Here is a 13,288-nt window from a genome sequence, read left to right on the forward strand (position 1 = left end):
AAATATATAAAACAATTACTCATAAACAGAAGCAACCTTATTGATAAGAATGTGGTAATTGCTGGGGACTTTAACACCCCACTTACAGAAATGGATAGATCATCTAGACACACGGTCAATAAAGAAACAAGGGCCCTGAATGAGACACTGGATCAGATGGACTTGACAGATCTATTTAGAACTCTGCATCCCAAAGCAACAGAATATACTTTCTTCTCGAGTGCACATGGAACATTCTCCAAGATAGATCATATACTGGGTCACAAAACAGCCCTTCATAAGTTTACAAGAATTGAAATTATACCATGCATACTTTCAGACCACAATGCTATGAAGCTTGAAATCAACCACAGGAAAAAGTCTGGAAAACCTCCAAAAGCATGGAGGTTAAAGAACACCCTACTAACGAATGAGTGGGTCAACCAGGCAATTAGAGAAGAAATCAAAAAATATATGGAAACAAACGAAAATGAAAATACAACAATCCAAACGCTTTGGGACGCAGCGAAGGCAGTCCTGAGAGGAAAATACATCGCAATCCAGGCCTATCTCAAGAAACAAGAAAAATCCCAAATACAAAATCTAACAGCACACCTAAAGGAAATAGAAGCAGAACAGCAAAGGCAGCCTAAACCCAGCAGAAGAAGAGAAATAATAAAGATCAGAGCAGAAATAAACAATATAGAATCTAAAAAAACTGTAGAGCAGATCAACGAAACCAAGAGTTGGTTTTTTGAAAAAATAAACAAAATTGACAAACCTCTAGCCAGGCTTCTCAAAAAGAAAAGGGAGATGACCCAAATAGATAAAATCATGAATGAAAATGGAATGATTACAACCAATCCCTCAGAGATACAAACAATTATCAGGGAATACTATGAAAAATTATATGCCAACAAATTGGACAACCTGGAAGAAATGGACAAATTCCTGAACACCCACACTCTTCCAAAACTCAATCAGGAGGAAATAGAAAGCTTGAACAGACCCATAACCAGCGAAGAAATTGAATCGGTTATCAAAAATCTCCCAACAAATAAGAGTCCAGGACCAGATGGCTTCCCAGGGGAGTTCTACCAGACGTTTAAAGCAGAGATAATACCTATCCTTCTCAAGCTATTCCAAGAAATGTGTGCAATTGTTTTTTTGTTTATTCATTCAGTTATGAAGAGTATTGTATTAACAACTGCAACTGTGATTGTGGATTATTTTTCTCATTGCTTCTGCTAATTTATGCTTCATGTTATTTGATAAGGTATGTTATCAGATTCTAGCTTTTTATGTTTTTTTCTTGAATAGATTATTTCATCAGTAGAGAATGTGCTGCTGTGTTTCTAGTAAATTTCTTCCCTTAAATTCTTTTGGCCTGATACTTATATAACCACATCTTTCTGTTGTTCATTGTTGCATGCTATATTTTTTTACCACTCTTTTAAAAAATTTTTAATGTATATTCGTTTTTGAGAGACAGAGAGAGACAGAGCATGAGTGGGGGAAGGGCAGAGAGAGGGAGACACAGAATCTGAAGGAGGCTCCAGGCTCTGAGCTGTCAGCACAGAACACAAAGCAGGGCTCGAACTCATGACGTGAGATCATGACCTGAGCCAAAGTCAGAAGCGCAACCAAGTGAGCCACCCAGGTGCCCCTTACCACTCTAAAATACAATGTATCTTTATCTTTATTTTAACCATGTCCCTTTTGCTCTAGTATGTCAGTTCATATCTTTAATTGAAATGTTTAGTCCATTTATATTTAATATAATTTAATATCATTATGTAATATAATTTATATATATTTATATATAATATATTTATATAAATATATATAATTATATATTTAATAAATTTATTTATATTAAATTATATATTTAATATAATTTTGGTATCTTTCTCTTAATTACATCTGGATTTTGTTCCTTTATTACTCCTTTCTTGCCTTCTTTTTCATTAATTGCATATTTCCATTATGAAATTTTACATTTAGTAGCAATGGATGCTGAGTACACGGAGTTGAAGACCCTGAGAATTGGGGTCTTCAGCCTAAAAGCTGTTGGGAGCTAGCCAACATTTTACACCCAATTTTGTTACACTGTCCAGAGCAGAAAGAAGTGACTCCTACAACCAGACTATGCAGCCTGCTGAATCAGCACAGGCTGAATGCAGGACCATGGAAACTGGAGTGACTAGGGAGGACACAGCAACTGAGACCTTCCACAGACCTGTAAGTAAGACTGCCCAGCATAGAAAGGACACAGCTGCTGAGTCCCCATCAGCAAACTAATGAGGTACCAATGCCCAGGCCCTGGAGAATATGAGGGATTATACAGCAAGGGGCACACACTGTGTACACCTTAGGTGTCCCCTGCTGATCACTGGCCAAACTTCAGATTTTTCATTGGAAATAATGTTTATGGTGTTGGTCTGACAGCCTGCTTGCTGTCATTCCAGAAATATCTGTGGACCACCCTCTGTAGGTAAATCTCATTTTATTAATAAACATCATTTTCAACTGAAAGCTTTTTAGATTTTGAGGTGAAAGAGACATGGATAATATGACCACTATACAATGTGACTGAGGTTGCCACCAGGTGACAAGGCAGAGGGTTCTGGGAACAATGTCCTGAGTGGCTCATTCAATAGGGAAACAGGATGGAAGTGAACTGTAATTTGGATCTGAATAGAGAATGGTGGTCCTGCTGATGGATGAACAAAGCAAACAATATTTCTTTAAAAAAAGTTGCAGAGTTCTCTGAAAGTGTAGCACAGTGTTCAAATATTCAGAGACATCACATAGTGTTGGGGTATTGGGGAATGACAAAACTTATATTTCTGGTTCTCACATTTCTTGGAAGCCTTTGTGGTCAGGCCACACCATGTTTCTTTTTTGCTGTTTCTCCTGAGACAGAAGCTGTTGTCCCTTACATCCCAACACCATGGATGAAGGAGTCAGCCAACCTGGGCAAAAGATCCTAAAAGGTCAGCATAATGGCTACTTCTCATCATACTTATATAAATGTTTCCATCCATTTTAGTAATATTCATGAAAAGACTATGACAAGCCAGCAGTGTGCCAGACATGAGGGATACAAAAGGTGAAAATACAGAAGGCCACTGTGGCTGAGGAAGGAGGCAGAGAGAACAGAGAGGTGGAGATATCACCAGGGGCAACACCAGCCTTTGTCAACTGATGACACAGATGTACTTCATCAGTTTACTTCATCAGTCCCCCAGATGTTCACAAAGTGAAAACTCACCACTGTCTTCATGGTAGTATTTCCAACACTCTAGGTTCTCTTTTCCTTCCTCTCCCTTTCTATCTCAGCTTGAGGAGAGTCTTCAATGCCACATCCACTGACAAACTCTAAAATGTTACATTTTCCTCCTGTTATGGACTTTTCCCACCGAAATCCAAAACTTGATTCTTTCCTGATTAGGTAGATCAAAGAATGAGTTTCTCTTCTATAACATAGTCTGGGAGGTTCAGTTCACTACTGAATTAGGACATGCTACATTGTTTTCCTCTTATTTCCCTTGGGTGACCCTCTTGCCAAAGCTGAATCTCTGTTTTTCAGTTAAGGGGCTGAAATGTACACAAGTGCTTCTTATTATTCAAAAGAATATGTGAGGTGACTCCCCATGAGTCTTTACTTCAGATAAAGACTGAGGAAAGAGAGAGTAAACAATATGATAATAATGAGGATCAGGTACCATGTTTTGAGTACTTCAACATTGAAACATCAAGATTTGGAAGAGGCCCATGTCTTTTCATTAATTTATATTCAACGATTTACTCATGGAAGTTTGACAAGACATAACAGATTTGCATAGTTCCTATGGGACATTTATAATGAAGCCATGGATTATAAGGCAAAACTTAGGCCATTAGGCAATCCATTGAAGTCATGCACAAGATGGGAGTCCAGTATGGTCTCATCACATTTTACTAATGGCACACATTGAACCCTAAATCCAATGCCTACACCCTCTTCACATGACCACTTCTATCTAGGTATGTTTTGTATTATATATTCACAAAGAATTTCTCCAAAACTTAGAAATCTAAAACAAAAACATGTATGATTCCACAGTTTCTATGAGTCAAACTGACAAAAGCTTGGAAGTGTATTTCTGGCTCAGGTTTCCTCATGAGGTTGCAATCAAGATTTTGACCAAGGAAACAGAAAGGCTTCACTGGGGCTGGTGGATCAACTCCCAGTTTGGCTGAGTCACAAATGAGGATGCTTCAGTTCCTTGACACATGAACTTCTCCATAAGGCTCCTTGAGAGTCTTCACAATATGGCAACTGCCTTCACCCAGAGTGAGTAATCTGGGGGAGCACAGTGGAAGTATTTTGGTCTAGCATTGAAAGTTACACACAGTCATTTCCTCAGTATCTTAATAGTTACAGTCATCTCTATTCATTATATAGAAGGGCATGAATTCCAAGATGCAGTGATCACTAAGAGCATCTTGGACACTGGACACCACAACTGATCAGTCCACAAGAGACACAAATTTGGTATGAAAGAGGCCTCATATTGGTGGGGAGTTGTGTTTGGGGCAGCATCTGTGGCTGGATTTGGGAGACTAGAGTGACAGGGTGGGTTACCACACTGAGGATCAAGCACTTTATCCCTTATGGATGTGGATATATCTCAATATTTTTTAGTAACAATCAAGTGGAATTTTCAGGTTTCTCTTCCAGACAGCTTTCACAGAATACAGCATGAACTTGAAATGGATGTCACATAAGGAGGGACAATGTAGGTCTGATGGAATATAACGGTGGTGTAGAACAAAGGGAAAAACCTGATATGTAGGATTTTAATCTCCTTCTTGGGTGGCTAACAGGATGTGCCTTATGGCTCAAAGAGAGAACCAAATTGAGATACCAGGTTCCCAATTTCAGTGACTGAGAAAATGGACATGACAATAAGGCAGATAAGGTAAGAAAGAATAGAGAGCCCAGAAATCTACCTACACAAATGTAGTCAATTGATCTTTGACAAAAGACCAAAGGCAATACAATGAAGAAAAAGAAAAAATAGTCTTTTGACTAAATAGTACCAGAACTAAACATTACATGAAAAAAAATCTATACAAGACTCTAAAACCTTCATAAAAATTAACTCAAAATGGATCATAGACCTAAATGTAAAAAAGCAAAACTATAAAACCCCAGAAGACAACATCGGAGAAAACCTAACTGATGTTAGAATTGACTTTTTAGATACAATACCAAAGGCATAATTAATGCAAGAAATTATTAATGAAATGGATTCATTAAAATTAAAAACTCCTGCTATGAAAGACACTGTCAAGGGAATAAGAAGACATGCCACAGACTAAGGAGGAAATATTTTCAAGACACGTCTGATAAAGAACCGTTATCCAAAACATACAAAGAACTCTTAAAATTCAACAGTAAGAAAACAGTCTGATTTTGACATGATACTCTAGATGGAAAAGCCAAAATATTCCACCAAAAAACTGCTAGAACTGATTCATGAATTCAGCAAAGTTGCAGGATATAAAATCAATGCGCAGAAATCGATTGCATTCCTATACACCAACAATGAAGCAACAGAAAGAGAAATCAAAGAATCAATCCCATTTACTATTGCACCAAAACCCATGAAATACCTAGGGATAAATCTAATCAAAGAGGTGGAAAATCTGTATACTAAAAATTTAGAAAGCTTATCAAAAAAATTGAGGAAGACACACAAAAAATGGAAAAATATTCCATGCTCCTGGATAGGAAGAACAAATATTGTTAAATGTCAATACTACCCAAAGGAATCTACATATTCAATGTAATCCCTATCAAAGTAATACCAGCATTCTTCACAGAGCTAGAACAAACAATCCTAAAATTTCTATGGAACCAGGAAATACCCCAAATAGCCAGAGCAATCTTGAAAAAGTAAACCAAAGCAGAAGGCATCACAATCCCGGACTTCAAGCTATAGTACAAAGCTGTAATCATCACGACAGTATGGTACTGGCACAAAAAAACAGACATTCAGATCAATGGAACATAATAGAGAACCCAGAAATGGACCCACAAATGTATAGCCAACTAATCTTTGACAAAGCAGGAAAGAATATCCAATGAAATAAAGACAGTCTCTTCAGCAAGTGGTGCTGGGAAAACTGGACAACGACATGCAGAAAAATGAACCTGGACCACTTTCTTGCACCATACACAAAAATAAACTCAAAATGGATGAAAGACCTCAATGTAAGACAGGAAACCATCAAAATCCCCGAGGAGAAAGCAGGCAAAAACCTCTCTGATCTTGGCTGCAGCAACTTCTTACTCAACACGTCTCCAGAGGCAATGGAAACAAAAGCAAAAATGAACTATTGGGACCTTATCAAAATAAAAAGCTTCTGCACAGCGAAGGAAACAATTAGCAAAACTAAAAGGCAACTGATGGAATGGGAGAATATATTTTCAGATGACATATCAGATAAAAGATTAGATTCCAAAATCTATAAATAACTTATCAAACTCAACACCCAAAAAACAAATAATCCAGTGAAGAAATAGGCAAAAGACATGAATAGACACTTCTCCAAAGAAGACATCCAGATGGCCAACCAACATATGAAAAAATGCTCACCATCACTCATCATGAGGGACATACAAATCAAAACCACAATGAGATGCCACAATGAGACACCTGCCAGAATGGCTAACATTAACAACTCAGGCAACAACAGATGTTGGTGAGGATGCGGAGAAAGAGGATCTCTTTTGCATTGTTGGTGGGAATGCAAACTGGTGCAGCCACTCTGGAAAACAGTGTGGAAGTTCCTCAAAAAATTAAAAATAGGGGCGCCTGGGTGGCTCAGTCGGTTGAGCATCCAACTTCGGCTCAGGTCATGATCTCATGGTTTGTGAGTTCAAGCCCCACGTCAGGCTCTGTGCTGACAGCTCAGAGCCTGGAGCCTGCTTCGGATTCTGTGTCTCTGTCTCTCTCTGCCCCTCCCCCACTTGTGCTCTGTCTCTCTCTATCAAAAATAAATAAAATGTAAAAAAAAATTTTTTATTAAAAAAAAGTTAAAAATAGAACTACCCTACAACCCAGGAATTGCACTACTAGGTATTTATCCAAGGGATACAGGTATGCTGTTTCAAAGGGGCACATGCACCCCAATGTTTACAGTGCACTATCAACAATAGCCAAAGTATGGAAAGAGTCCAAATGTCCATCGATGGATGAATGGATAAAGAAGATGTGGTATACACACTCACACACACACACACACACACACACACACACAATGGAGTGTTACTCAGCAATCAAAAAGAATGAAATCTTACATTTGCAACTACGTGGATGGAACTAGAGGGTATTATGCTAAGCGAAATTAGTCTGTCAGAGAAAGACAAATATCATATGACTTCACTCATATGAGGACTTTAAGACACAGATCAGATGAACACAAGGGAAGGAAAGAAAAACTAATATAAAAACAAGGAGGGGGACAAAACCTAAGAGACAAATATGGCGAACAGAGGGTTACTGGAGGGGTTGTGAGAGGGGGGATGGGCTAAATGGGTAAGGGGCATTAAGGAATCTACTCCTGAAATCATTGTTGCACTATATGTAACTAATCTGGATGTAAATTAAAAAACTAAAATAAAATAAATTAAAAAAAAAAGAAAACAATCTGATATTTAAATGGGAAAAAATCTGAACACTTTGCCAAAGAAGATGTCCAGATAGCAAATGAGCATATGAAAAGATGTTCAACAAGACATATCACTAGGGGATTGCAAGTTAGTACAAGATACTACTGCACACCTATTAGAATGGCAAAAATCCAAAACACTGCCAACACCAGATACTGGCAAAGATGTGGAACAACAGGAACTCTCTTTCACTACTGGTGGCAATGCAAAATAGTACAGCCACTTTGAAAAATGATTGGCAGTTTCTTACAAAACTGAACATTTTCTTACTATACAATCCAACAATCATATGTCCACACAAAAACCTGTACAAGGATGTTTACAGAAGCTTTATTTATAATCACCAAAATTTGGAAACTACCAAGATATCCTTTAGTAGGTCAATAGATTAAGAAAACTGGTATATCTAGACAATGGAATATTAAATGCATATTACTAAGTGAAAGAAGCCAATCTGAAAAGGCTATGTACTGTATGATTCCAAATATATGACATTCTGGAAAAGGCAAAATTATGAAGACAGCAAATAAATCAGTGGTTGTCAAAGATTAGGGAACGGGGAGAATGCATATGGAAAACAAAGGATTTTTAGGACAGCGAAACTATTCTTTATGATACTACAATAGTAGATACATTTTATTATACATTTGTCAAAGCCCATAGAATGGTACAAAACCAAGAGTGAACCCTAACAGTAACTATAATCTTTGAATAATAGTGATGTATCAATGTGGGTTCACGGATTTTGACAAATGTGCCACGTGGGGGATGTTGATACTGAGGATGGGGCAGATTGCATGTATCAGGGTAGTGTATATAATGGGAACTCTCTGTACTTTCTGCATAGCTTTGCTATGAACCTAAAAAACACCCTAAAAATAATTTATGTTGAAATAAAAAAAACACACACACAAAGAGCTGTATGTTTGGCAATGTGCATGTTTGGGGATGTAAGATAGTGATTTGGAGATGAATATGGTATTTGCTTTTATAAGAATATGTCATGTTTATTAAGAGCTGAGTCTTGAACATGTCAATATAATTCCCCAAAGTTCCTTTGCCTTGAAGAAAGGGTTTTAGAAAGCATATGAATAGCAGTCACATCCACAATGAGAATGCCATTCTGACAAATGACAAAAAAAGTAAATGTTTATTGGAAACGACTTGTTCACTCAAAATCCAACAACAATTATGATACGATTTTTTAAATAAATCTTATTCCTCTAAGTTTGGAAATCAAAATCACACAGACTGGAAGTTCAAGTACTATCATTCCCACAACTAGTGAAGTAAGCACAGAGGAAATCTATGACATTTTAGAATCATAATTTGTTTGCAATAGTACCTTCATGCTTTTTATATATTCAAAAACAAAGGGAGGAACGAATTTAATGTGAACAGTGACTTGCTGTTTCAAGACCATTCCTTCCTTCACTGAAGAAATTCCACAGCACTTTCTCATGGTGATTAATTTCAATGTATAATTGAGTTTACAACAGAAGTGAGCTGTATTTCTCTCCTTTACATGTTATATTTTCATTTTAAATTTTATTCAATAACATGCATCATCAAGTTTTGATAACAAAGTGGAGGGTATAATTAGAGATTAAGAGGCCAGCAAAGTTTGGTATCTTACAAACTTTAGCAGACATGGGAAACTTGTATCTAGAGTGGGCATTGGAATCAAGGAATACCCTCCTCATATACCCTGGACTCTCCTTGACCCCGTAAACTAATGGATATCAAAATCTGTCATTTCCAACCCCCACTGCTGTAGTCTTGTTATTTTTGCCTCCCGCACCCATCTTCACAACTGAATTTTAGTCCTTAGTGTTACATTTCCCAGAATGCCGTGGGAAAGGCCATACCTGGAGCTGTCCCAGCTGGCACCCTGACGGGTGGGGGAGGGGGGTTATGGGGGTGGGGGCGCAGGGTGTCTTCCTTGGGGCTGACCTGGGGTCTCTGAGACATGAAGGAGGCCCTGGGGGAAAGACCACAGGTCTGCTCACTTTATGACTGGATGCAATTCTTCACTGCAGGCAGCTCTTTGAGTGCCATGGACCTTCAGGTCCACATGTAGTTTAGCAGCAGAAATTCACCTCGGATTCTATAGAGTAATTGTGTCTGAGAACTATTTTTCTGAGTCTGTATATTTATTTGGTAAAAAAAAATGGAGAGAATTTCTGAATGGAGTTATAAGAGTTTGTTTTTTATACTAGCACAGGTGTATTTCAACATCAACAAAGTGAAAGTCATAGGTCAGCACTAGTGGTGCTTGGGGTTTATGTCCCACTTCTCCATCACCCTGTGTCACTGTGACCAGCACCACTGTGGATAGTCAGACAGTAATAGTCAGCCTCATCCTCAGTCTGGAGCCCAGAGATGAGCAGAAGCCTTGAAACTGGCTGCGGCATCTTTGGACCCAGAGAAACGGCTGGGGACTCTGGAGCCCTTGTGCTTATTTGAGTCTGAGTGGAAACTGAGGAGATAACAGAGAGGTGGCTTCTTGTATGGGATCTCCAGAAACGATTTCATGATGTCCCCAGTGACTTATGTAAAACTTCAATCTCTCCCACAGGTTCTGAGTCCCTGGCATTCACCTTTTAACTGTAATTCCACACATACAAATTGAGACACTGTGAGCCAAAAACTAGGGGTAGCTCATTTTTACAAATACTAACTGATCATTCATGTTTTTGATGGGATTGTGAATGCAAAGGGGAATCATACAAGAAATCAATAACAAAGTGAATATAAAGTTATTTTCCCACTTCCATTTTTCACAGGTGACAACTTAGTGAAACATATGCCAATGAATGAAATGGAAAACTGCGTCTGCAACTTTCATAACCACTCTACTCAATTGTCCACTGACAAACACAAATACCAATGTTGAATATTACATTATTTTTGTTACTTCAGCACCCCTACTTTTGATTCTAATCCCTACAGCAGTCATGATAAGCTAAATTATGCTGCTGTAAGAAATGATACCAATATCTCAGTGTCATATAAGAACAAAAGTTTATTTCTCACTTACATATCATTTCCAACCTTGACTGTCTGTGACTCTGGTCCACTTCATCTTCATCCCAGGATATAGCTGAGAGAACATTGCTTATCTCATATCAGAAAGACAAGAGAACTTGGCAAAGAACATTCTAGTTCTTATGTCTCTGCTCTGAAATTACACTTGTCCCTTCTGCTCATTTCATTGTCCAAAACCACTTAAATGACCACACCTGAGTTTAGTAGGGTGGGAGGTATAGCATAATACTCCCACAAAGAGGAGTATTGGGAGTTGTGACAGTATTAGAGTTTTTAGAGTTTTAGGCTTCCCATTTTATAGGTGAGGAAACACACTTAAGTGTTAAGTAAATGGTCCAAGTCAGCACTGTCCAATAGAATTTCCTCTGTGTTAAAAATTTTCCACATATTCACTCTCAAATATGGTAGCCATGGGGCACATTGTTGAAGGGCAGCAAACATAAGTTAGAAATAGAATTTTTAACTTTAATTACTTTTAATTAACTTAAATATAAATATCCACATTCTGTTGCTGCTAGAAACTATACTGGACTGTAGAGGTCCAAGGACCAATATTTGAACAAAGAAAAATAGAAGTAGGGTCTAATTTTAACCCAGACAGTCTGGTTTTAAAAAGGACATTATTAAACATTCATCTATGGTGCTGTTCTTACCTATTTTCTGATACCCATCTTAAAATGTAAATTGTGAGAGTACCCAACCTTGTCATGTCTTTCTTCATCTTTCTATTCCATGCTTGAAAAACACTCCCTGAGAGAATAAATAAAAATAAATTTATTATATTTTCATCTGCTTTTCATAAAGATTAAAATTACAAATTGCACACTTCGTCTGTCCAAAAATTGTGCTCCACACTTGGGTTGGGAGGAGATTCCATGTGATTAGGTAACAGATTCTCTAACCTCAGGTGCTTAGAATGCTATTCATCCATCAGAACAGTTATATGAATTGTGTGTTATTGATCAATATAAGATGGGAAAGCAGAAACACAGCAGATGATACATCTAGCCTTACATCCAGATGAACAGCATAAACAGGATTCAAAGCTGATGCTTCCTCCTAATAGCTAACACGCTCTTTTATTTTATTTTTTCCCACAAAGAAATATATATTTTTTCTTTATAATTTGGCTCAGAGCAGTAACATACAAATATTTACACTAAAATAAATTAATGTGTGATTATTTACCTGTATGTAATAATTATGTTGGAATATATTAGCCTTTCCATGAATTTAGTAAAAATTAAGATTTGGTTTTAGATCTAGTACCTTCCTTCCAAATATTTGGTATGAAACCTGGTAGCAATGCAACCATCTGGTGTACACAGCAGTAACAGATTTTGCCAAGGAACAACTGGTATCCCTTCACAGAACACCATCTCGCCCCAGATGCTGATGCCAAGCAGACTAGCTTCCTTCCTAGGAATCACTGTGGAATTTTTCAACAATAACAAGGACCTGGAGATTATTTAAGGGCTGATAAAGTTCTTGGAATCAGCTAACCTGATTCACATTAACCCACCAGGAAGGAAGTAGTTCAAATGCAATATTAATTCTTTCACACTTTATTTTATATGCTAACACTGAAACAATAGAAACCTTTTGGTTTTCCTAAAATAAGAATCTGAAAAACATGCATATGCTTTTCTAGATCATCTGAAAGTACCCATAAAAACCTGTCACTAGACCAAATATTGTATTGGCAAAATGTCCACAGCAGAAAGGAATATTTGATTAAGTTTATCATTGAGGGACAGCATCAAAGACAAATTGAGTCATCTGCTAATGAGGCAGTATTATTAAAGTTGTTGGTAGTCTGAAGTAAATTAGGATATATTTACCTTCTGCAATGTTTTTATTTGAAAGGTTGTGTGGCTTAACAGAAAAGCACAGATGGACCTGGGGACCAAATCCTATTTCTGAGACTCACTAGCCACACAGCTTTAGGTGCCATCACTTAAATGCACCAAGACTTAATTTGCAGTTCTATAAAAAGAAAATTAAAACATCCACCTCCCAGGTTGTCAGAATTTAGAATAATGTATATGGAGCACCTAGTTCAGAACCTGGCACACAGTAGGCAGTTAATAAATAGTGGGTATTAGTATTTCTTTCAGGTTGAAATTGATAGCAAGAACCCTGACCTTGGTATCTTGACACCAATGAAAGCATGGAATCTTATTTTGTCAGAATTCAGATTCACAGATACAGGCTCTACAAACACTGCCTTAGGAAATTGTCCAGGCTTATTATACTCAACATTAGTATGAAAAGTTATTGAAGGGAGAGGTGTCTGTCAGTAGCAAAGGTCCTTTGGGGATGGTTAATCTCCTTTCAGAGGCTGTAAATCCTAGTGGCTTCTCAGCTGTCCTTAAGAAGTTAAGGACAAGGTCACCAAAGCCATTGTAATTCAGATCCCTTAAAGTTGCTCAAGACTCTCCAAGAGTAATAACAAATAACATCTTTAAGCAAATAACATTTGGGGGTGACAGGTATATCCAATGTCTTGATTGTGATTTTGAACTACACAACTCA

Source organism: Lynx rufus, unplaced genomic scaffold, assembly GCF_022079265.1.
Source record: "Lynx rufus isolate CCGP_SWC_20201006 ecotype Redwood Valley unplaced genomic scaffold, mLynRuf1.p SCAF_24, whole genome shotgun sequence".
NCBI classification, from domain to species: domain Eukaryota; kingdom Metazoa; phylum Chordata; class Mammalia; order Carnivora; family Felidae; genus Lynx; species Lynx rufus.